The 17,581-nt window shown below is 47.1% G+C and overlaps 49 non-coding genes and 6 pseudogenes across 49 annotated transcripts; all 55 read right to left on the bottom strand.

The window, feature by feature from the left end:
- Nucleotides 1-326: 326 nt before the first annotated feature.
- On the bottom strand, nt 327-445 carry LOC138475427 (5S ribosomal RNA). Its single transcript, XR_011269572.1, has one exon. It is a non-coding gene; the product is annotated as a 5S ribosomal RNA (ribosomal RNA).
- Nucleotides 446-551: 106 nt separating this feature from the next.
- Nucleotides 552-670, bottom strand: LOC138475426 (5S ribosomal RNA). Its single transcript, XR_011269571.1, has one exon. It is a non-coding gene; the product is annotated as a 5S ribosomal RNA (ribosomal RNA).
- Nucleotides 671-776: 106 nt separating this feature from the next.
- On the bottom strand, nt 777-895 carry LOC138476215 (5S ribosomal RNA). Its single transcript, XR_011270286.1, has one exon. It is a non-coding gene; the product is annotated as a 5S ribosomal RNA (ribosomal RNA).
- Nucleotides 896-1,001: 106 nt separating this feature from the next.
- LOC138474292 (5S ribosomal RNA) lies at nt 1,002-1,110 on the bottom strand (annotated as a pseudogene).
- A 464-nt stretch (nt 1,111-1,574) lies between these two features.
- On the bottom strand, nt 1,575-1,693 carry LOC138479065 (5S ribosomal RNA). The gene has a single exon (XR_011272874.1). It is a non-coding gene; the product is annotated as a 5S ribosomal RNA (ribosomal RNA).
- Nucleotides 1,694-1,799: 106 nt separating this feature from the next.
- On the bottom strand, nt 1,800-1,918 carry LOC138478008 (5S ribosomal RNA). Its single transcript, XR_011271915.1, has one exon. It is a non-coding gene; the product is annotated as a 5S ribosomal RNA (ribosomal RNA).
- Nucleotides 1,919-2,024: 106 nt separating this feature from the next.
- LOC138479727 (5S ribosomal RNA) lies at nt 2,025-2,143 on the bottom strand. Its single transcript, XR_011273476.1, has one exon. It is a non-coding gene; the product is annotated as a 5S ribosomal RNA (ribosomal RNA).
- Nucleotides 2,144-2,249: 106 nt separating this feature from the next.
- LOC138479424 (5S ribosomal RNA) lies at nt 2,250-2,368 on the bottom strand. The gene has a single exon (XR_011273200.1). It is a non-coding gene; the product is annotated as a 5S ribosomal RNA (ribosomal RNA).
- A 464-nt stretch (nt 2,369-2,832) lies between these two features.
- Nucleotides 2,833-2,951, bottom strand: LOC138475425 (5S ribosomal RNA). The gene has a single exon (XR_011269570.1). It is a non-coding gene; the product is annotated as a 5S ribosomal RNA (ribosomal RNA).
- Nucleotides 2,952-3,057: 106 nt separating this feature from the next.
- Nucleotides 3,058-3,176, bottom strand: LOC138475424 (5S ribosomal RNA). The gene has a single exon (XR_011269569.1). It is a non-coding gene; the product is annotated as a 5S ribosomal RNA (ribosomal RNA).
- A 106-nt stretch (nt 3,177-3,282) lies between these two features.
- LOC138476091 (5S ribosomal RNA) lies at nt 3,283-3,401 on the bottom strand. Its single transcript, XR_011270174.1, has one exon. It is a non-coding gene; the product is annotated as a 5S ribosomal RNA (ribosomal RNA).
- A 106-nt stretch (nt 3,402-3,507) lies between these two features.
- LOC138474595 (5S ribosomal RNA) lies at nt 3,508-3,616 on the bottom strand (annotated as a pseudogene).
- A 464-nt stretch (nt 3,617-4,080) lies between these two features.
- Nucleotides 4,081-4,199, bottom strand: LOC138475422 (5S ribosomal RNA). The gene has a single exon (XR_011269567.1). It is a non-coding gene; the product is annotated as a 5S ribosomal RNA (ribosomal RNA).
- A 106-nt stretch (nt 4,200-4,305) lies between these two features.
- LOC138474511 (5S ribosomal RNA) lies at nt 4,306-4,414 on the bottom strand (annotated as a pseudogene).
- Nucleotides 4,415-4,520: 106 nt separating this feature from the next.
- On the bottom strand, nt 4,521-4,639 carry LOC138476625 (5S ribosomal RNA). Its single transcript, XR_011270659.1, has one exon. It is a non-coding gene; the product is annotated as a 5S ribosomal RNA (ribosomal RNA).
- A 106-nt stretch (nt 4,640-4,745) lies between these two features.
- On the bottom strand, nt 4,746-4,864 carry LOC138478336 (5S ribosomal RNA). Its single transcript, XR_011272213.1, has one exon. It is a non-coding gene; the product is annotated as a 5S ribosomal RNA (ribosomal RNA).
- A 464-nt stretch (nt 4,865-5,328) lies between these two features.
- On the bottom strand, nt 5,329-5,447 carry LOC138475421 (5S ribosomal RNA). Its single transcript, XR_011269566.1, has one exon. It is a non-coding gene; the product is annotated as a 5S ribosomal RNA (ribosomal RNA).
- A 106-nt stretch (nt 5,448-5,553) lies between these two features.
- Nucleotides 5,554-5,672, bottom strand: LOC138475420 (5S ribosomal RNA). Its single transcript, XR_011269565.1, has one exon. It is a non-coding gene; the product is annotated as a 5S ribosomal RNA (ribosomal RNA).
- A 107-nt stretch (nt 5,673-5,779) lies between these two features.
- LOC138476613 (5S ribosomal RNA) lies at nt 5,780-5,898 on the bottom strand. Its single transcript, XR_011270648.1, has one exon. It is a non-coding gene; the product is annotated as a 5S ribosomal RNA (ribosomal RNA).
- Nucleotides 5,899-6,004: 106 nt separating this feature from the next.
- On the bottom strand, nt 6,005-6,123 carry LOC138475418 (5S ribosomal RNA). The gene has a single exon (XR_011269564.1). It is a non-coding gene; the product is annotated as a 5S ribosomal RNA (ribosomal RNA).
- A 464-nt stretch (nt 6,124-6,587) lies between these two features.
- LOC138477771 (5S ribosomal RNA) lies at nt 6,588-6,706 on the bottom strand. The gene has a single exon (XR_011271699.1). It is a non-coding gene; the product is annotated as a 5S ribosomal RNA (ribosomal RNA).
- Nucleotides 6,707-6,812: 106 nt separating this feature from the next.
- LOC138478006 (5S ribosomal RNA) lies at nt 6,813-6,931 on the bottom strand. The gene has a single exon (XR_011271913.1). It is a non-coding gene; the product is annotated as a 5S ribosomal RNA (ribosomal RNA).
- Nucleotides 6,932-7,037: 106 nt separating this feature from the next.
- LOC138475417 (5S ribosomal RNA) lies at nt 7,038-7,156 on the bottom strand. Its single transcript, XR_011269563.1, has one exon. It is a non-coding gene; the product is annotated as a 5S ribosomal RNA (ribosomal RNA).
- Nucleotides 7,157-7,262: 106 nt separating this feature from the next.
- On the bottom strand, nt 7,263-7,381 carry LOC138475416 (5S ribosomal RNA). The gene has a single exon (XR_011269562.1). It is a non-coding gene; the product is annotated as a 5S ribosomal RNA (ribosomal RNA).
- Nucleotides 7,382-7,845: 464 nt separating this feature from the next.
- Nucleotides 7,846-7,964, bottom strand: LOC138475415 (5S ribosomal RNA). Its single transcript, XR_011269561.1, has one exon. It is a non-coding gene; the product is annotated as a 5S ribosomal RNA (ribosomal RNA).
- A 106-nt stretch (nt 7,965-8,070) lies between these two features.
- On the bottom strand, nt 8,071-8,189 carry LOC138475414 (5S ribosomal RNA). Its single transcript, XR_011269560.1, has one exon. It is a non-coding gene; the product is annotated as a 5S ribosomal RNA (ribosomal RNA).
- Nucleotides 8,190-8,653: 464 nt separating this feature from the next.
- LOC138475413 (5S ribosomal RNA) lies at nt 8,654-8,772 on the bottom strand. Its single transcript, XR_011269559.1, has one exon. It is a non-coding gene; the product is annotated as a 5S ribosomal RNA (ribosomal RNA).
- A 106-nt stretch (nt 8,773-8,878) lies between these two features.
- Nucleotides 8,879-8,987, bottom strand: LOC138474510 (5S ribosomal RNA; annotated as a pseudogene).
- Nucleotides 8,988-9,093: 106 nt separating this feature from the next.
- On the bottom strand, nt 9,094-9,212 carry LOC138476601 (5S ribosomal RNA). The gene has a single exon (XR_011270637.1). It is a non-coding gene; the product is annotated as a 5S ribosomal RNA (ribosomal RNA).
- A 106-nt stretch (nt 9,213-9,318) lies between these two features.
- LOC138475412 (5S ribosomal RNA) lies at nt 9,319-9,437 on the bottom strand. The gene has a single exon (XR_011269558.1). It is a non-coding gene; the product is annotated as a 5S ribosomal RNA (ribosomal RNA).
- A 464-nt stretch (nt 9,438-9,901) lies between these two features.
- LOC138477770 (5S ribosomal RNA) lies at nt 9,902-10,020 on the bottom strand. The gene has a single exon (XR_011271698.1). It is a non-coding gene; the product is annotated as a 5S ribosomal RNA (ribosomal RNA).
- Nucleotides 10,021-10,126: 106 nt separating this feature from the next.
- LOC138478005 (5S ribosomal RNA) lies at nt 10,127-10,245 on the bottom strand. Its single transcript, XR_011271912.1, has one exon. It is a non-coding gene; the product is annotated as a 5S ribosomal RNA (ribosomal RNA).
- A 106-nt stretch (nt 10,246-10,351) lies between these two features.
- Nucleotides 10,352-10,470, bottom strand: LOC138475410 (5S ribosomal RNA). Its single transcript, XR_011269556.1, has one exon. It is a non-coding gene; the product is annotated as a 5S ribosomal RNA (ribosomal RNA).
- Nucleotides 10,471-10,576: 106 nt separating this feature from the next.
- On the bottom strand, nt 10,577-10,695 carry LOC138475409 (5S ribosomal RNA). Its single transcript, XR_011269555.1, has one exon. It is a non-coding gene; the product is annotated as a 5S ribosomal RNA (ribosomal RNA).
- A 464-nt stretch (nt 10,696-11,159) lies between these two features.
- Nucleotides 11,160-11,278, bottom strand: LOC138475407 (5S ribosomal RNA). The gene has a single exon (XR_011269554.1). It is a non-coding gene; the product is annotated as a 5S ribosomal RNA (ribosomal RNA).
- Nucleotides 11,279-11,384: 106 nt separating this feature from the next.
- On the bottom strand, nt 11,385-11,503 carry LOC138475406 (5S ribosomal RNA). Its single transcript, XR_011269553.1, has one exon. It is a non-coding gene; the product is annotated as a 5S ribosomal RNA (ribosomal RNA).
- Nucleotides 11,504-11,609: 106 nt separating this feature from the next.
- LOC138475968 (5S ribosomal RNA) lies at nt 11,610-11,728 on the bottom strand. The gene has a single exon (XR_011270063.1). It is a non-coding gene; the product is annotated as a 5S ribosomal RNA (ribosomal RNA).
- Nucleotides 11,729-11,834: 106 nt separating this feature from the next.
- LOC138474291 (5S ribosomal RNA) lies at nt 11,835-11,943 on the bottom strand (annotated as a pseudogene).
- Nucleotides 11,944-12,407: 464 nt separating this feature from the next.
- On the bottom strand, nt 12,408-12,526 carry LOC138479064 (5S ribosomal RNA). Its single transcript, XR_011272873.1, has one exon. It is a non-coding gene; the product is annotated as a 5S ribosomal RNA (ribosomal RNA).
- A 106-nt stretch (nt 12,527-12,632) lies between these two features.
- On the bottom strand, nt 12,633-12,751 carry LOC138478004 (5S ribosomal RNA). Its single transcript, XR_011271911.1, has one exon. It is a non-coding gene; the product is annotated as a 5S ribosomal RNA (ribosomal RNA).
- A 106-nt stretch (nt 12,752-12,857) lies between these two features.
- LOC138479761 (5S ribosomal RNA) lies at nt 12,858-12,976 on the bottom strand. The gene has a single exon (XR_011273506.1). It is a non-coding gene; the product is annotated as a 5S ribosomal RNA (ribosomal RNA).
- Nucleotides 12,977-13,082: 106 nt separating this feature from the next.
- On the bottom strand, nt 13,083-13,201 carry LOC138479423 (5S ribosomal RNA). The gene has a single exon (XR_011273199.1). It is a non-coding gene; the product is annotated as a 5S ribosomal RNA (ribosomal RNA).
- Nucleotides 13,202-13,665: 464 nt separating this feature from the next.
- On the bottom strand, nt 13,666-13,784 carry LOC138475405 (5S ribosomal RNA). Its single transcript, XR_011269552.1, has one exon. It is a non-coding gene; the product is annotated as a 5S ribosomal RNA (ribosomal RNA).
- Nucleotides 13,785-13,890: 106 nt separating this feature from the next.
- On the bottom strand, nt 13,891-14,009 carry LOC138475404 (5S ribosomal RNA). The gene has a single exon (XR_011269551.1). It is a non-coding gene; the product is annotated as a 5S ribosomal RNA (ribosomal RNA).
- A 106-nt stretch (nt 14,010-14,115) lies between these two features.
- LOC138475845 (5S ribosomal RNA) lies at nt 14,116-14,234 on the bottom strand. The gene has a single exon (XR_011269952.1). It is a non-coding gene; the product is annotated as a 5S ribosomal RNA (ribosomal RNA).
- Nucleotides 14,235-14,340: 106 nt separating this feature from the next.
- On the bottom strand, nt 14,341-14,449 carry LOC138474594 (5S ribosomal RNA; annotated as a pseudogene).
- Nucleotides 14,450-14,913: 464 nt separating this feature from the next.
- On the bottom strand, nt 14,914-15,032 carry LOC138475643 (5S ribosomal RNA). The gene has a single exon (XR_011269769.1). It is a non-coding gene; the product is annotated as a 5S ribosomal RNA (ribosomal RNA).
- A 106-nt stretch (nt 15,033-15,138) lies between these two features.
- LOC138478335 (5S ribosomal RNA) lies at nt 15,139-15,257 on the bottom strand. The gene has a single exon (XR_011272212.1). It is a non-coding gene; the product is annotated as a 5S ribosomal RNA (ribosomal RNA).
- A 464-nt stretch (nt 15,258-15,721) lies between these two features.
- On the bottom strand, nt 15,722-15,840 carry LOC138475403 (5S ribosomal RNA). Its single transcript, XR_011269550.1, has one exon. It is a non-coding gene; the product is annotated as a 5S ribosomal RNA (ribosomal RNA).
- A 106-nt stretch (nt 15,841-15,946) lies between these two features.
- Nucleotides 15,947-16,065, bottom strand: LOC138475402 (5S ribosomal RNA). The gene has a single exon (XR_011269549.1). It is a non-coding gene; the product is annotated as a 5S ribosomal RNA (ribosomal RNA).
- Nucleotides 16,066-16,172: 107 nt separating this feature from the next.
- On the bottom strand, nt 16,173-16,291 carry LOC138476588 (5S ribosomal RNA). The gene has a single exon (XR_011270626.1). It is a non-coding gene; the product is annotated as a 5S ribosomal RNA (ribosomal RNA).
- Nucleotides 16,292-16,397: 106 nt separating this feature from the next.
- Nucleotides 16,398-16,516, bottom strand: LOC138475401 (5S ribosomal RNA). The gene has a single exon (XR_011269548.1). It is a non-coding gene; the product is annotated as a 5S ribosomal RNA (ribosomal RNA).
- A 464-nt stretch (nt 16,517-16,980) lies between these two features.
- LOC138477769 (5S ribosomal RNA) lies at nt 16,981-17,099 on the bottom strand. The gene has a single exon (XR_011271697.1). It is a non-coding gene; the product is annotated as a 5S ribosomal RNA (ribosomal RNA).
- A 106-nt stretch (nt 17,100-17,205) lies between these two features.
- Nucleotides 17,206-17,324, bottom strand: LOC138478003 (5S ribosomal RNA). Its single transcript, XR_011271910.1, has one exon. It is a non-coding gene; the product is annotated as a 5S ribosomal RNA (ribosomal RNA).
- A 106-nt stretch (nt 17,325-17,430) lies between these two features.
- Nucleotides 17,431-17,549, bottom strand: LOC138475400 (5S ribosomal RNA). The gene has a single exon (XR_011269547.1). It is a non-coding gene; the product is annotated as a 5S ribosomal RNA (ribosomal RNA).
- Between the last annotated feature and the right edge of the window lie 32 nt (nt 17,550-17,581).

Below are 17,581 nucleotides of genomic sequence, written 5' to 3'. Positions count from 1 at the left end.
CAGGACTCCTATGTCTGGTAGGATAACTTTAATCCATCCATCCTGTTTCTGTTGCAGGGAGGTGGAGAGAACAATCAACACAATAACGGCTTTCTTTCATGCCTCTTGAAGGACTCAATATTCTCTGTACTGCATTACATGTGAAAGTCGATTTATTACCCATGAACACACTACCTGTATGCTAATTATATGTAAATAGGTAGCTCCAGCCCTCATAATGTTGTCCAACATTTCCGCTATAAAACGGGATAAAATTATTTTGGAAACATACCAAATTTGAAAAGTAATTGAGAAGTTGTGCAATTACTAATCATGGAGCACAAAATAGCCTACAGCACCTGGTATTCCCAGGCGGTCTCCCATCCAGGTACTAACTAGGCCCGACACTGCTTAGCTTCCGAGATCAGACGAGATCGGGCGCATTCAGTGTGGTGTGGCCGTAGGCTCTGGGCCTAGTGAGTTTTGTACTTTTAAGCATCTAGTCGGCTAGACCTTGCAGTTTTGAAAGGCAATTGAGAAATGGCTCACTTCCTGAACTTGGAGCACAAAAAAGCCTACAGCACCTGGTATTCCCAGGCGGTCTCCCATCCAGGTACTAACTAGGCCCGACACTGCTTAGCTTCCGAGATCAGACGAGATCGGGCGCATTCAGTGTGGTGTGGCCGTAGGCTCTGGTCCTAGTGAGTTTTGTACTTTTAAGCATCTAGTCGGCTAGACCTTGCAGTTTTGAAAGGCAATTGAGAAAATGCTCACTTCCTGAACTTGGAGCACAAAAAAGCCTACAGCACCTGGTATTCCCAGGCGGTCTCCCATCCAGGTACTAACCAGGCCCGACACTGCTTAGCTTCCGAGATCAGACGAGATCGGGCGCATTCAGTGTGGTGTGGCCGTAGGCTCTGGGCCTAGTGAGTTTTGTACTTTTAAGCATCTAGTCGGCTAGACCTTGCAGTTTTGAAAGGCAATTGAGAAATGGCTCACTTCCTGAACTTGGAGCACAAAAAAGCCTACAGCACCTGGTATTCCCAGGCGGTCTCCCATCCAGGTACTAACTAGGCCCGACACTGCTTAGCTTCCGAGATCAGGCGCATTCAGTGTGGTGTGGCCGTAGGCTCTAGAAATGCTAAGAATATTACTCTTATGCATTTGCATTTAGTAAGCTAAGCCATGCAGCCACTTGCAACATGATACCACGCTCATCGCTCGATCAGCGCTCGATCAGGCGAGATATATAAGACTGGTGGGCCCATTCAGGACTCCTATGTCTGGTAGGATAACTTTAATCCATCCATCCTGTTTCTGTTGCAGGGAGGTGGAGAGAACAATCAACACAATAACGGCTTTCTTTCATGCCTCTTGAAGGACTCAATATTCTCTGTACTGCATTACATGTGAAAGTCGATTTATTACCCATGAACACACTACCTGTATGCTAATTATATGTAAATAGGTAGCTCCAGCCCTCATAATGTTGTCCAACATTTCCGCTATAAAACGGGATAAAATTATTTTGGAAACATACCAAATTTGAAAAGTAATTGAGAAGTTGTGCAATTACTAATCATGGAGCACAAAATAGCCTACAGCACCTGGTATTCCCAGGCGGTCTCCCATCCAGGTACTAACTAGGCCCGACACTGCTTAGCTTCCAAGATCAAACGAGATCGGGCGCATTCAGTGTGGTGTGGCCGTAGGCTCAGGGCCTAGTGAGTTTTGTACTTTTAAGCATCTAGTCGGCTAGACCTTGCAGTTTTGAAAGGCAATTGAGAAATGGCTCACTTCCTGAACTTGGAGCACAAAAAAGCCTACAGCACCTGGTATTCCCAGGCGGTCTCCCATCCAGGTACTAACTAGGCCCGACACTGCTTTGCTTCCGAGATCAGACGAGATCGGGCGCATTCAGTGTGGTGTGGCCGTAGGCTCTGGGCCTAGTGAGTTTTGTACTTTTAAGCATCTAGTCGGCTAGACCTTGCAGTTTTGAAAGGCAATTGAGAAATGGCTCACTTCCTGAACTTGGAGCACAAAAAAGCCTACAGCACCTGGTATTCCCAGGTGGTCTCCCATCCAGGTACTAACTAGGCCCGACACTGCTTAGCTTCTGAGATCAGACGAGATCGGGCGCATTCAGTGTGGTGTGGCCGCAGGCTCTGGGCCTAGTGAGTTTTGTACTTTTAAGCATCTAGTCGGCTAGACCTTGCAGTTTTGAAAGGCAATTGAGAAATGGCTCACTTCCTGAACTTGGAGCACAAAAAAGCCTACAGCACCTGGTATTCCCAGGCGGTCTCCCATCCAGGTACTAACTAGGCCCGACACTGCTTAGCTTCGGAGATCAGACGAGATCGGGCGCATTCAGTGTGGTGTGGCCGTAGGCTCGAGTAATGCTAAGAATATTACTCTTATGCATTTGCATTTAGTAAGCTAAGCCATGCAGCCACTTGCAACATGATACCACGCTCATCGCTCGATCAGCGCTCGATCAGGCGAGATATATAAGACTGGTGGGCCCATTCAGGACTCCTATGTCTGGTAGGATAACTTTAATCCATCCATCCTGTTTCTGTTGCAGGGAGGTGGAGAGAACAATCAACACAATAACGGCTTTCTTTCATGCCTCTTGAAGGACTCAATATTCTCTGTACTGCATTACATGTGAAAGTCGATTTATTACCCATGAACACACTACCTGTATGCTAATTATATGTAAATAGGTAGCTCCAGCCCTCATAATGTTGTCCAACATTTCCGCTATAAAACGGGATAAAATTATTTTGGAAACATACCAAATTTGAAAAGTAATTGAGAAGTTGCGCAATTACTAATCATGGAGCACAAAATAGCCTACAGCACCTGGTATTCCCAGGCGGTCTCCCATCCAGGTACTAACTAGGCCCGACACTGCTTAGCTTCCGAGATCAGACGAGATCGGGCGCATTCAGTGTGGTGTGGCCGTAGGCTCTGGGCCTCGTGAGTTTTGTACTTTTAAGCATCTAGTCGGCTAGACCTTGCAGTTTTGAAAGGCAATTGAGAAATGGCTCACTTCCTGAACTTGGAGCACAAAAAAGCCTACAGCACCTGGTATTCCCAGGCGGTCTCCCATCCAGGTACTAACTAGGCCCGACACTGCTTAGCTTCCGAGATCAGACGAGATCGGGCGCATTCAGTGTGGTGTGGCCGTAGGCTCTGGTCCTAGTGAGTTTTGTACTTTTAAGCATCTAGTCGGCTAGACCTTGCAGTTTTGAAAGGCAATTGAGAAAATGCTCACTTCCTGAACTTGGAGCACAAAAAAGCCTACAGCACCTGGTATTCCCAGGCGGTCTCCCATCCAGGTACTAACCAGGCCCGACACTGCTTAGCTTCCGAGATCAGACGAGATCGGGCGCATTCAGTGTGGTGTGGCCGTAGGCTCTGGGCCTAGTGAGTTTTGTACTTTTAAGCATCTAGTCGGCTAGACCTTGCAGTTTTGAAAGGCAATTGAGAAATGGCTCACTTCCTGAACTTGGAGCACAAAAAAGCCTACAGCACCTGGTATTCCCAGGCGGTCTCCCATCCAGGTACTAACTAGGCCCGACACTGCTTAGCTTCCAAGATCAGGCGCATTCAGTGTGGTGTGGCCGTAGGCTCTAGAAATGCTAAGAATATTACTCTTATGCATTTGCATTTAGTAAGCTAAGCCATGCAGCCACTTGCAACATGATACCACGCTCATCGCTCGATCAGCGCTCGATCAGGCGAGATATATAAGACTGGTGGGCCCATTCAGGACTCCTATGTCTGGTAGGATAACTTTAATCCATCCATCCTGTTTCTGTTGCAGGGAGGTGGAGAGAACAATCAACACAATAACGGCTTTCTTTCATGCCTCTTGAAGGACTCAATATTCTCTGTACTGCATTACATGTGAAAGTCGATTTATTACCCATGAACACACTACCTGTATGCTAATTATATGTAAATAGGTAGCTCCAGCCCTCATAATGTTGTCCAACATTTCCGCTATAAAACGGGATAAAATTATTTTGGAAACATACCAAATTTGAAAAGTAATTGAGAAGTTGTGCAATTACTAATCATGGAGCACAAAATAGCCTACAGCACCTGGTATTCCCAGGCGGTCTCCCATCCAGGTACTAACTAGGCCCGACACTGCTTAGCTTCCGAGATCAGACGAGATCGGGCGCATTCAGTGTGGTGTGGCCGTAGGCTCTGGGCCTAGTGAGTTTTGTACTTTTAAGCATCTAGTCGGCTAGACCTTGCAGTTTTGAAAGGCAATTGAGAAATGGCTCACTTCCTGAACTTGGAGCACAAAAAAGCCTACAGCACCTGGTATTCCCAGGCGGTCTCCCATCCAGGTACTAACTAGGCCCGACACTGCTTAGCTTCCGAGATCAGACGCATTCAGTGTGGTGTGGCCGTAGGCTCTGGTCCTAGTGAGTTTTGTACTTTTAAGCATCTAGTCGGCTAGACCTTGCAGTTTTGAAAGGCAATTGAGAAATGGCTCACTTCCTGAACTTGGAGCACAAAAAAGCCTACAGCACCTGGTATTCCCAGGTGGTCTCCCATCCAGGTACTAACTAGGCCCGACACTGCTTAGCTTCCGAGATCAGACGAGATCGGGCGCATTCAGTGTGGTGTGGCCGTAGGCTCTGGGCCTAGTGAGTTTTGTACTTTTAAGCATCTAGTCGGCTAGACCTTGCAGTTTTGAAAGGCAATTGAGAAATGGCTCACTTCCTGAACTTGGAGCACAAAAAAGCCTACAGCACCTGGTATTCCCAGGCAGTCTCCCATCCAGGTACTAACTAGGCCCGACACTGCTTAGCTTCCGAGATCAGACGAGATCGGGCGCATTCAGTGTGGTGTGGCCGTAGGCTCTAGGAATGCTAAGAATATTACTCTTATGCATTTGCATTTAGTAAGCTAAGCCATGCAGCCACTTGCAACATGATACCACGCTCATCGCTCGATCAGCGCTCGATCAGGCGAGATATATAAGACTGGTGGGCCCATTCAGGACTCCTATGTCTGGTAGGATAACTTTAATCCATCCATCCTGTTTCTGTTGCAGGGAGGTGGAGAGAACAATCAACACAATAACGGCTTTCTTTCATGCCTCTTGAAGGACTCAATATTCTCTGTACTGCATTACATGTGAAAGTCGATTTATTACCCATGAACACACTACCTGTATGCTAATTATATGTAAATAGGTAGCTCCAGCCCTCATAATGTTGTCCAACATTTCCGCTATAAAACGGGATAAAATTATTTTGGAAACATACCAAATTTGAAAAGTAATTGAGAAGTTGTGCAATTACTAATCATGGAGCACAAAATAGCCTACAGCACCTGGTATTCCCAGGCGGTCTCCCATCCAGGTACTAACTAGGCCCGACACTGCTTAGCTTCCGAGATCAGACGAGATCGGGCGCATTCAGTGTGGTGTGGCCGTAGGCTCTGGGCCTAGTGAGTTTTGTACTTTTAAGCATCTAGTCGGCTAGACCTTGCAGTTTTGAAAGGCAATTGAGAAATGGCTCACTTCCTGAACTTGGAGCACAAAAAAGCCTACAGCACCTGGTATTCCCAGGCGGTCTCCCATCCAGGTACTAACTAGGCCCGACACTGCTTAGCTTCCGAGATCAGACGAGATCGGGCGCATTCAGTGTGGTGTGGCCGTAGGCTCTGGTCCTAGTGAGTTTTGTACTTTTAAGCATCTAGTCGGCTAGACCTTGCAGTTTTGAAAGGCAATTGAGAAATGGCTCACTTCCTGAACTTGGAGCACAAAAAAAGCCTACAGCACCTGGTATTCCCAGGTGGTCTCCCATCCAGGTACTAACTAGGCCCGACACTGCTTAGCTTCCGAGATCAGACGAGATCGGGCGCATTCAGTGTGGTGTGGCCGTAGGCTCTGGGCCTAGTGAGTTTTGTACTTTTAAGCATCTAGTCGGCTAGACCTTGCAGTTTTGAAAGGCAATTGAGAAATGGCTCACTTCCTGAACTTGGAGCACAAAAAAGCCTACAGCACCTGGTATTCCCAGGCGGTCTCCCATCCAGGTACTAACTAGGCCCGACACTGCTTAGCTTCCGAGATCAGACGAGATCGGGCGCATTCAGTGTGGTGTGGCCGTAGGCTCTAGAAATGCTAAGAATATTACTCTTATGCATTTGCATTTAGTAAGCTAAGCCATGCAGCCACTTGCAACATGATACCACGCTCATCGCTCGATCAGCGCTCGATCAGGCGAGATATATAAGACTGGTGGGCCCATTCAGGACTCCTATGTCTGGTAGGATAACTTTAATCCATCCATCCTGTTTCTGTTGCAGGGAGGTGGAGAGAACAATCAACACAATAACGGCTTTCTTTCATGCCTCTTGAAGGACTCAATATTCTCTGTACTGCATTACATGTGAAAGTCGATTTATTACCCATGAACACACTACCTGTATGCTAATTATATGTAAATAGGTAGCTCCAGCCCTCATAATGTTGTCCAACATTTCCGCTATAAAACGGGATAAAATTATTTTGGAAACATACCAAATTTGAAAAGTAATTGAGAAGTTGTGCAATTACTAATCATGGAGCACAAAATAGCCTACAGCACCTGGTATTCCCAGGCGGTCTCCCATCCAGGTACTAACTAGGCCCGACACTGCTTAGCTTCCGAGATCAAACGAGATCGGGCGCATTCAGTGTGGTGTGGCCGTAGGCTCAGGGCCTAGTGAGTTTTGTACTTTTAAGCATCTAGTCGGCTAGACCTTGCAGTTTTGAAAGGCAATTGAGAAATGGCTCACTTCCTGAACTTGGAGCACAAAAAAGCCTACAGCACCTGGTATTCCCAGGCGGTCTCCCATCCAGGTACTAACTAGGCCCGACACTGCTTTGCTTCCGAGATCAGACGAGATCGGGCGCATTCAGTGTGGTGTGGCCGTAGGCTCTGGTCCTAGTGAGTTTTGTACTTTTAAGCATCTAGTCGGCTAGACCTTGCAGTTTTGAAAGGCAATTGAGAAATGGCTCACTTCCTGAACTTGGAGCACAAAAAAGCCTACAGCACCTGGTATTCCCAGGCGGTCTCCCATCCAGGTACTAACTAGGCCCGACACTGCTTAGCTTCCGAGATCAGACGAGATCGGGCGCATTCAGTGTGGTGTGGCCGTAGGCTCTGGATCTAGTGAGTTTTGTACTTTTAAGCATCTAGTCGGCTAGACCTTGCAGTTTTGAAAGGCAATTGAGAAATGGCTCACTTCCTGAACTTGGAGCACAAAAAAGCCTACAGCACCTGGTATTCCCAGGCGGTCTCCCATCCAGGTACTAACTAGGCCCGACACTGCTTAGCTTCCGAGATCAGACGAGATCGGGCGCATTCAGTGTGGTGTGGCCGTAGGCTCGAGTAATGCTAAGAATATTACTCTTATGCATTTGCATTTAGTAAGCTAAGCCATGCAGCCACTTGCAACATGATACCACGCTCATCGCTCGATCAGCGCTCGATCAGGCGAGATATATAAGACTGGTGGGCCCATTCAGGACTCCTATGTCTGGTAGGATAACTTTAATCCATCCATCCTGTTTCTGTTGCAGGGAGGTGGAGAGAACAATCAACACAATAACGGCTTTCTTTCATGCCTCTTGAAGGACTCAATATTCTCTGTACTGCATTACATGTGAAAGTCGATTTATTACCCATGAACACACTACCTGTATGCTAATTATATGTAAATAGGTAGCTCCAGCCCTCATAATGTTGTCCAACATTTCCGCTATAAAACGGGATAAAATTATTTTGGAAACATACCAAATTTGAAAAGTAATTGAGAAGTTGTGCAATTACTAATCATGGAGCACAAAATAGCCTACAGCACCTGGTATTCCCAGGCGGTCTCCCATCCAGGTACTAACTAGGCCCGACACTGCTTAGCTTCCGAGATCAGACGAGATCGGGCGCATTCAGTGTGGTGTGGCCGTAGGCTCTGGGCCTAGTGAGTTTTGTACTTTTAAGCATCTAGTCGGCTAGACCTTGCAGTTTTGAAAGGCAATTGAGAAATGGCTCACTTCCTGAACTTGGAGCACAAAAAAGCCTACAGCACCTGGTATTCCCAGGCGGTCTCCCATCCAGGTACTAACTAGGCCCGACACTGCTTAGCTTCCGAGATCAGACGAGATCGGGCGCATTCAGTGTGGTGTGGCCGTAGGCTCTAGAAATGCTAAGAATATTACTCTTATGCATTTGCATTTAGTAAGCTAAGCCATGCAGCCACTTGCAACATGATACCACGCTCATCGCTCGATCAGCGCTCGATCAGGCGAGATATATAAGACTGGTGGGCCCATTCAGGACTCCTATGTCTGGTAGGATAACTTTAATCCATCCATCCTGTTTCTGTTGCAGGGAGGTGGAGAGAACAATCAACACAATAACGGCTTTCTTTCATGCCTCTTGAAGGACTCAATATTCTCTGTACTGCATTACATGTGAAAGTCGATTTATTACCCATGAACACACTACCTGTATGCTAATTATATGTAAATAGGTAGCTCCAGCCCTCATAATGTTGTCCAACATTTCCGCTATAAAACGGGATAAAATTATTTTGGAAACATACCAAATTTGAAAAGTAATTGAGAAGTTGTGCAATTACTAATCATGGAGCACAAAATAGCCTACAGCACCTGGTATTCCCAGGCGGTCTCCCATCCAGGTACTAACTAGGCCCGACACTGCTTAGCTTCCGAGATCAGACGAGATCGGGCGCATTCAGTGTGGTGTGGCCGTAGGCTCTGGGCCTAGTGAGTTTTGTACTTTTAAGCATCTAGTCGGCTAGACCTTGCAGTTTTGAAAGGCAATTGAGAAATGGCTCACTTCCTGAACTTGGAGCACAAAAAAGCCTACAGCACCTGGTATTCCCAGGCGGTCTCCCATCCAGGTACTAACTAGGCCCGACACTGCTTAGCTTCCGAGATCAGACGCATTCAGTGTGGTGTGGCCGTAGGCTCTGGTCCTAGTGAGTTTTGTACTTTTAAGCATCTAGTCGGCTAGACCTTGCAGTTTTGAAAGGCAATTGAGAAATGGCTCACTTCCTGAACTTGGAGCACAAAAAAGCCTACAGCACCTGGTATTCCCAGGTGGTCTCCCATCCAGGTACTAACTAGGCCCGACACTGCTTAGCTTCCGAGATCAGACGAGATCGGGCGCATTCAGTGTGGTGTGGCCGTAGGCTCTGGGCCTAGTGAGTTTTGTACTTTTAAGCATCTAGTCGGCTAGACCTTGCAGTTTTGAAAGGCAATTGAGAAATGGCTCACTTCCTGAACTTGGAGCACAAAAAAGCCTACAGCACCTGGTATTCCCAGGCGGTCTCCCATCCAGGTACTAACTAGGCCCGACACTGCTTAGCTTCCGAGATCAGACGAGATCGGGCGCATTCAGTGTGGTGTGGCCGTAGGCTCTAGAAATGCTAAGAATATTACTCTTATGCATTTGCATTTAGTAAGCTAAGCCATGCAGCCACTTGCAACATGATACCACGCTCATCGCTCGATCAGCGCTCGATCAGGCGAGATATATAAGACTGGTGGGCCCATTCAGGACTCCTATGTCTGGTAGGATAACTTTAATCCATCCATCCTGTTTCTGTTGCAGGGAGGTGGAGAGAACAATCAACACAATAACGGCTTTCTTTCATGCCTCTTGAAGGACTCAATATTCTCTGTACTGCATTACATGTGAAAGTCGATTTATTACCCATGAACACACTACCTGTATGCTAATTATATGTAAATAGGTAGCTCCAGCCCTCATAATGTTGTCCAACATTTCCGCTATAAAACGGGATAAAATTATTTTGGAAACATACCAAATTTGAAAAGTAATTGAGAAGTTGTGCAATTACTAATCATGGAGCACAAAATAGCCTACAGCACCTGGTATTCCCAGGCGGTCTCCCATCCAGGTACTAACTAGGCCCGACACTGCTTAGCTTCCGAGATCAAACGAGATCGGGCGCATTCAGTGTGGTGTGGCCGTAGGCTCAGGGCCTAGTGAGTTTTGTACTTTTAAGCATCTAGTCGGCTAGACCTTGCAGTTTTGAAAGGCAATTGAGAAATGGCTCACTTCCTGAACTTGGAGCACAAAAAAGCCTACAGCACCTGGTATTCCCAGGCGGTCTCCCATCCAGGTACTAACTAGGCCCGACACTGCTTTGCTTCCGAGATCAGACGAGATCGGGCGCATTCAGTGTGGTGTGGCCGTAGGCTCTGGTCCTAGTGAGTTTTGTACTTTTAAGCATCTAGTCGGCTAGACCTTGCAGTTTTGAAAGGCAATTGAGAAATGGCTCACTTCCTGAACTTGGAGCACAAAAAAGCCTACAGCACCTGGTATTCCCAGGCGGTCTCCCATCCAGGTACTAACTAGGCCCGACACTGCTTAGCTTCCGAGATCAGACGAGATCGGGCGCATTCAGTGTGGTGTGGCCGTAGGCTCTGGACCTAGTGAGTTTTGTACTTTTAAGCATCTAGTCGGCTAGACCTTGCAGTTTTGAAAGGCAATTGAGAAATGGCTCACTTCCTGAACTTGGAGCACAAAAAAGCCTACAGCACCTGGTATTCCCAGGCGGTCTCCCATCCAGGTACTAACTAGGCCCGACACTGCTTAGCTTCCGAGATCAGACGAGATCGGGCGCATTCAGTGTGGTGTGGCCGTAGGCTCGAGTAATGCTAAGAATATTACTCTTATGCATTTGCATTTAGTAAGCTAAGCCATGCAGCCACTTGCAACATGATACCACGCTCATCGCTCGATCAGCGCTCGATCAGGCGAGATATATAAGACTGGTGGGCCCATTCAGGACTCCTATGTCTGGTAGGATAACTTTAATCCATCCATCCTGTTTCTGTTGCAGGGAGGTGGAGAGAACAATCAACACAATAACGGCTTTCTTTCATGCCTCTTGAAGGACTCAATATTCTCTGTACTGCATTACATGTGAAAGTCGATTTATTACCCATGAACACACTACCTGTATGCTAATTATATGTAAATAGGTAGCTCCAGCCCTCATAATGTTGTCCAACATTTCCGCTATAAAACGGGATAAAATTATTTTGGAAACATACCAAATTTGAAAAGTAATTGAGAAGTTGTGCAATTACTAATCATGGAGCACAAAATAGCCTACAGCACCTGGTATTCCCAGGCGGTCTCCCATCCAGGTACTAACTAGGCCCGACACTGCTTAGCTTCCGAGATCAGACGAGATCGGGCGCATTCAGTGTGGTGTGGCCGTAGGCTCTGGGCCTAGTGAGTTTTGTACTTTTAAGCATCTAGTCGGCTAGACCTTGCAGTTTTGAAAGGCAATTGAGAAATGGCTCACTTCCTGAACTTGGAGCACAAAAAAGCCTACAGCACCTGGTATTCCCAGGCGGTCTCCCATCCAGGTACTAACTAGGCCCGACACTGCTTAGCTTCCGAGATCAGACGAGATCGGGCGCATTCAGTGTGGTGTGGCCGTAGGCTCTGGTCCTAGTGAGTTTTGTACTTTTAAGCATCTAGTCGGCTAGACCTTGCAGTTTTGAAAGGCAATTGAGAAAATGCTCACTTCCTGAACTTGGAGCACAAAAAAGCCTACAGCACCTGGTATTCCCAGGCGGTCTCCCATCCAGGTACTAACCAGGCCCGACACTGCTTAGCTTCCGAGATCAGACGAGATCGGGCGCATTCAGTGTGGTGTGGCCGTAGGCTCTGGGCCTAGTGAGTTTTGTACTTTTAAGCATCTAGTCGGCTAGACCTTGCAGTTTTGAAAGGCAATTGAGAAATGGCTCACTTCCTGAACTTGGAGCACAAAAAAGCCTACAGCACCTGGTATTCCCAGGCGGTCTCCCATCCAGGTACTAACTAGGCCCGACACTGCTTAGCTTCCGAGATCAGGCGCATTCAGTGTGGTGTGGCCGTAGGCTCTAGAAATGCTAAGAATATTACTCTTATGCATTTGCATTTAGTAAGCTAAGCCATGCAGCCACTTGCAACATGATACCACGCTCATCGCTCGATCAGCGCTCGATCAGGCGAGATATATAAGACTGGTGGGCCCATTCAGGACTCCTATGTCTGGTAGGATAACTTTAATCCATCCATCCTGTTTCTGTTGCAGGGAGGTGGAGAGAACAATCAACACAATAACGGCTTTCTTTCATGCCTCTTGAAGGACTCAATATTCTCTGTACTGCATTACATGTGAAAGTCGATTTATTACCCATGAACACACTACCTGTATGCTAATTATATGTAAATAGGTAGCTCCAGCCCTCATAATGTTGTCCAACATTTCCGCTATAAAACGGGATAAAATTATTTTGGAAACATACCAAATTTGAAAAGTAATTGAGAAGTTGTGCAATTACTAATCATGGAGCACAAAATAGCCTACAGCACCTGGTATTCCCAGGCGGTCTCCCATCCAGGTACTAACTAGGCCCGACACTGCTTAGCTTCCAAGATCAAACGAGATCGGGCGCATTCAGTGTGGTGTGGCCGTAGGCTCAGGGCCTAGTGAGTTTTGTACTTTTAAGCATCTAGTCGGCTAGACCTTGCAGTTTTGAAAGGCAATTGAGAAATGGCTCACTTCCTGAACTTGGAGCACAAAAAAGCCTACAGCACCTGGTATTCCCAGGCGGTCTCCCATCCAGGTACTAACTAGGCCCGACACTGCTTTGCTTCCGAGATCAGACGAGATCGGGCGCATTCAGTGTGGTGTGGCCGTAGGCTCTGGGCCTAGTGAGTTTTGTACTTTTAAGCATCTAGTCGGCTAGACCTTGCAGTTTTGAAAGGCAATTGAGAAATGGCTCACTTCCTGAACTTGGAGCACAAAAAAGCCTACAGCACCTGGTATTCCCAGGCGGTCTCCCATCCAGGTACTAACTAGGCCCGACACTGCTTAGCTTCTGAGATCAGACGAGATCGGGCGCATTCAGTGTGGTGTGGCCGCAGGCTCTGGGCCTAGTGAGTTTTGTACTTTTAAGCATCTAGTCGGCTAGACCTTGCAGTTTTGAAAGGCAATTGAGAAATGGCTCACTTCCTGAACTTGGAGCACAAAAAAGCCTACAGCACCTGGTATTCCCAGGCGGTCTCCCATCCAGGTACTAACTAGGCCCGACACTGCTTAGCTTCGGAGATCAGACGAGATCGGGCGCATTCAGTGTGGTGTGGCCGTAGGCTCGAGTAATGCTAAGAATATTACTCTTATGCATTTGCATTTAGTAAGCTAAGCCATGCAGCCACTTGCAACATGATACCACGCTCATCGCTCGATCAGCGCTCGATCAGGCGAGATATATAAGACTGGTGGGCCCATTCAGGACTCCTATGTCTGGTAGGATAACTTTAATCCATCCATCCTGTTTCTGTTGCAGGGAGGTGGAGAGAACAATCAACACAATAACGGCTTTCTTTCATGCCTCTTGAAGGACTCAATATTCTCTGTACTGCATTACATGTGAAAGTCGATTTATTACCCATGAACACACTACCTGTATGCTAATTATATGTAAATAGGTAGCTCCAGCCCTCATAATGTTGTCCAACATTTCCGCTATAAAACGGGATAAAATTATTTTGGAAACATACCAAATTTGAAAAGTAATTGAGAAGTTGCGCAATTACTAATCATGGAGCACAAAATAGCCTACAGCACCTGGTATTCCCAGGCGGTCTCCCATCCAGGTACTAACTAGGCCCGACACTGCTTAGCTTCCGAGATCAGACGAGATCGGGCGCATTCAGTGTGGTGTGGCCGTAGGCTCTGGGCCTCGTGAGTTTTGTACTTTTAAGCATCTAGTCGGCTAGACCTTGCAGTTTTGAAAGGCAATTGAGAAATGGCTCACTTCCTGAACTTGGAGCACAAAAAAGCCTACAGCACCTGGTATTCCCAGGCGGTCTCCCATCCAGGTACTAACTAGGCCCGACACTGCTTAGCTTCCGAGATCAGACGAGATCGGGCGCATTCAGTGTGGTGTGGCCGTAGGCTCTGGTCCTAGTGAGTTTTGTACTTTTAAGCATCTAGTCGGCTAGACCTTGCAGTTTTGAAAGGCAATTGAGAAAATGCTCACTTCCTGAACTTGGAGCACAAAAAAGCCTACAGCACCTGGTATTCCCAGGCGGTCTCCCATCCAGGTACTAACCAGGCCCGACACTGCTTAGCTTCCGAGATCAGACGAGATCGGGCGCATTCAGTGTGGTGTGGCCGTAGGCTCTGGGCCTAGTGAGTTTTGTACTTTTAAGCATCTAGTCGGCTAGACCTTGCAGTTTTGAAAGGCAATTGAGAAATGGCTCACTTCCTGAACTTGGAGCACAAAAAAGCCTACAGCACCTGGTATTCCCAGGCGGTCTCCCATCCAGGTACTAACTAGGCCCGACACTGCTTAGCTTCCAAGATCAGGCGCATTCAGTGTGGTGTGGCCGTAGGCTCTAGAAATGCTAAGAATATTACTCTTATGCATTTGCATTTAGTAAGCTAAGCCATGCAGCCACTTGCAACATGATACCACGCTCATCGCTCGATCAGCGCTCGATCAGGCGAGATATATAAGACTGGTGGGCCCATTCAGGACTCCTATGTCTGGTAGGATAACTTTAATCCATCCATCCTGTTTCTGTTGCAGGGAGGTGGAGAGAACAATCAACACAATAACGGCTTTCTTTCATGCCTCTTGAAGGACTCAATATTCTCTGTACTGCATTACATGTGAAAGTCGATTTATTACCCATGAACACACTACCTGTATGCTAATTATATGTAAATAGGTAGCTCCAGCCCTCATAATGTTGTCCAACATTTCCGCTATAAAACGGGATAAAATTATTTTGGAAACATACCAAATTTGAAAAGTAATTGAGAAGTTGCGCAATTACTAATCATGGAGCACAAAATAGCCTACAGCACCTGGTATTCCCAGGCGGTCTCCCATCCAGGTACTAACTAGGCCCAACACTGCTTAGCTTCCGAGATCAGACGAGATCGGGCGCATTCAGTGTGGTGTGGCCGTAGGCTCTGGGCCTAGTGAGTTTTGTACTTTTAAGCATCTAGTCGGCTAGACCTTGCAGTTTTGAAAGGCAATTGAGAAATGGCTCACTTCCTGAACTTGGAGCACAAAAAAGCCTACAGCACCTGGTATTCCCAGGCAGTCTCCCATCCAGGTACTAACTAGGCCCGACACTGCTTAGCTTCCGAGATCAGACGAGATCGGGCGCATTCAGTGTGGTGTGGCCGTAGGCTCTAGGAATGCTAAGAATATTACTCTTATGCATTTGCATTTAGTAAGCTAAGCCATGCAGCCACTTGCAACATGATACCACGCTCATCGCTCGATCAGCGCTCGATCAGGCGAGATATATAAGACTGGTGGGCCCATTCAGGACTCCTATGTCTGGTAGGATAACTTTAATCCATCCATCCTGTTTCTGTTGCAGGGAGGTGGAGAGAACAATCAACACAATAACGGCTTTCTTTCATGCCTCTTGAAGGACTCAATATTCTCTGTACTGCATTACATGTGAAAGTCGATTTATTACCCATGAACACACTACCTGTATGCTAATTATATGTAAATAGGTAGCTCCAGCCCTCATAATGTTGTCCAACATTTCCGCTATAAAACGGGATAAAATTATTTTGGAAACATACCAAATTTGAAAAGTAATTGAGAAGTTGTGCAATTACTAATCATGGAGCACAAAATAGCCTACAGCACCTGGTATTCCCAGGCGGTCTCCCATCCAGGTACTAACTAGGCCCGACACTGCTTAGCTTCCGAGATCAGACGAGATCGGGCGCATTCAGTGTGGTGTGGCCGTAGGCTCTGGGCCTAGTGAGTTTTGTACTTTTAAGCATCTAGTCGGCTAGACCTTGCAGTTTTGAAAGGCAATTGAGAAATGGCTCACTTCCTGAACTTGGAGCACAAAAAAGCCTACAGCACCTGGTATTCCCAGGCGGTCTCCCATCCAGGTACTAACTAGGCCCGACACTGCTTAGCTTCCGAGATCAGACGAGATCGGGCGCATTCAGTGTGGTGTGGCCGTAGGCTCTGGTCCTAGTGAGTTTTGTACTTTTAAGCATCTAGTCGGCTAGACCTTGCAGTTTTGAAAGGCAATTGAGAAATGGCTCACTTCCTGAACTTGGAGCACAAAAAAAGCCTACAGCACCTGGTATTCCCAGGTGGTCTCCCATCCAGGTACTAACTAGGCCCGACACTGCTTAGCTTCCGAGATCAGACGAGATCGGGCGCATTCAGTGTGGTGTGGCCGTAGGCTCTGGGCCTAGTGAGTTTTGTACTTTTAAGCATCTAGTCGGCTAGACCTTGCAGTTTTGAAAGGCAATTGAGAAATGGCTCACTTCCTGAACTTGGAGCACAAAAAAGCCTACAGCACCTGGTATTCCCAGGCGGTCTCCCATCCAGGTACTAACTAGGCCCGACACTGCTTAGCTTCCGAGATCAGACGAGATCGGGCGCATTCAGTGTGGTGTGGCCGTAGGCTCTAGAAATGCTAAGAATATTACTCTTATGCATTTGCATTTAGTAAGCTAAGCCATGCAGCCACTTGCAACATGATACCACGCTCATCGCTCGATCAGCGCTCGATCAGGCGAGATATATAAGACTGGTGGGCCCATTCAGGACTCCTATGTCTGGTAGGATAACTTTAATCCATCCATCCTGTTTCTGTTGCAGGGAGGTGGAGAGAACAATCAACACAATAACGGCTTTCTTTCATGCCTCTTGAAGGACTCAATATTCTCTGTACTGCATTACATGTGAAAGTCGATTTATTACCCATGAACACACTACCTGTATGCTAATTATATGTAAATAGGTAGCTCCAGCCCTCATAATGTTGTCCAACATTTCCGCTATAAAACGGGATAAAATTATTTTGGAAACATACCAAATTTGAAAAGTAATTGAGAAGTTGTGCAATTACTAATCATGGAGCACAAAATAGCCTACAGCACCTGGTATTCCCAGGCGGTCTCCCATCCAGGTACTAACTAGGCCCGACACTGCTTAGCTTCCGAGATCAAACGAGATCGGGCGCATTCAGTGTGGTGTGGCCGTAGGCTCAGGGCCTAGTGAGTTTTGTACTTTTAAGCATCTAGTCGGCTAGACCTTGCAGTTTTGAAAGGCAATTGAGAAATGGCTCACTTCCTGAACTTGGAGCACAAAAAAGCCTACAGCACCTGGTATTCCCAGGCGGTCTCCCATCCAGGTACTAACTAGGCCCGACACTGCTTTGCTTCCGAGATCAGACGAGATCGGGCGCATTCAGTGTGGTGTGGCCGTAGGCTCTGGTCCTAGTGAGTTTTGTACTTTTAAGCATCTAGTCGGCTAGACCTTGCAGTTTTGAAAGGCAATTGAGAAATGGCTCACTTCCTGAACTTGGAGCACAAAAAAGCCTACAGCACCTGGTATTCCCAGGCGGTCTCCCATCCAGGTACTAACTAGGCCCGACACTGCTTAGCTTCCGAGATCAGACGAGATCGGGCGCATTCAGTGTGGTGTGGCCGTAGGCTCTGGATCTAGTGAGTTTTGTACTTTTAAGCA

Source organism: Ambystoma mexicanum, chromosome 8 (assembly GCF_040938575.1).
Source record: "Ambystoma mexicanum isolate Mex_15411 chromosome 8, UKY_AmexF1_1, whole genome shotgun sequence".
In the NCBI taxonomy this organism is placed as follows: domain Eukaryota; kingdom Metazoa; phylum Chordata; class Amphibia; order Caudata; family Ambystomatidae; genus Ambystoma; species Ambystoma mexicanum.
This window is presented reverse-complemented; position numbering and strand designations above follow the sequence as displayed.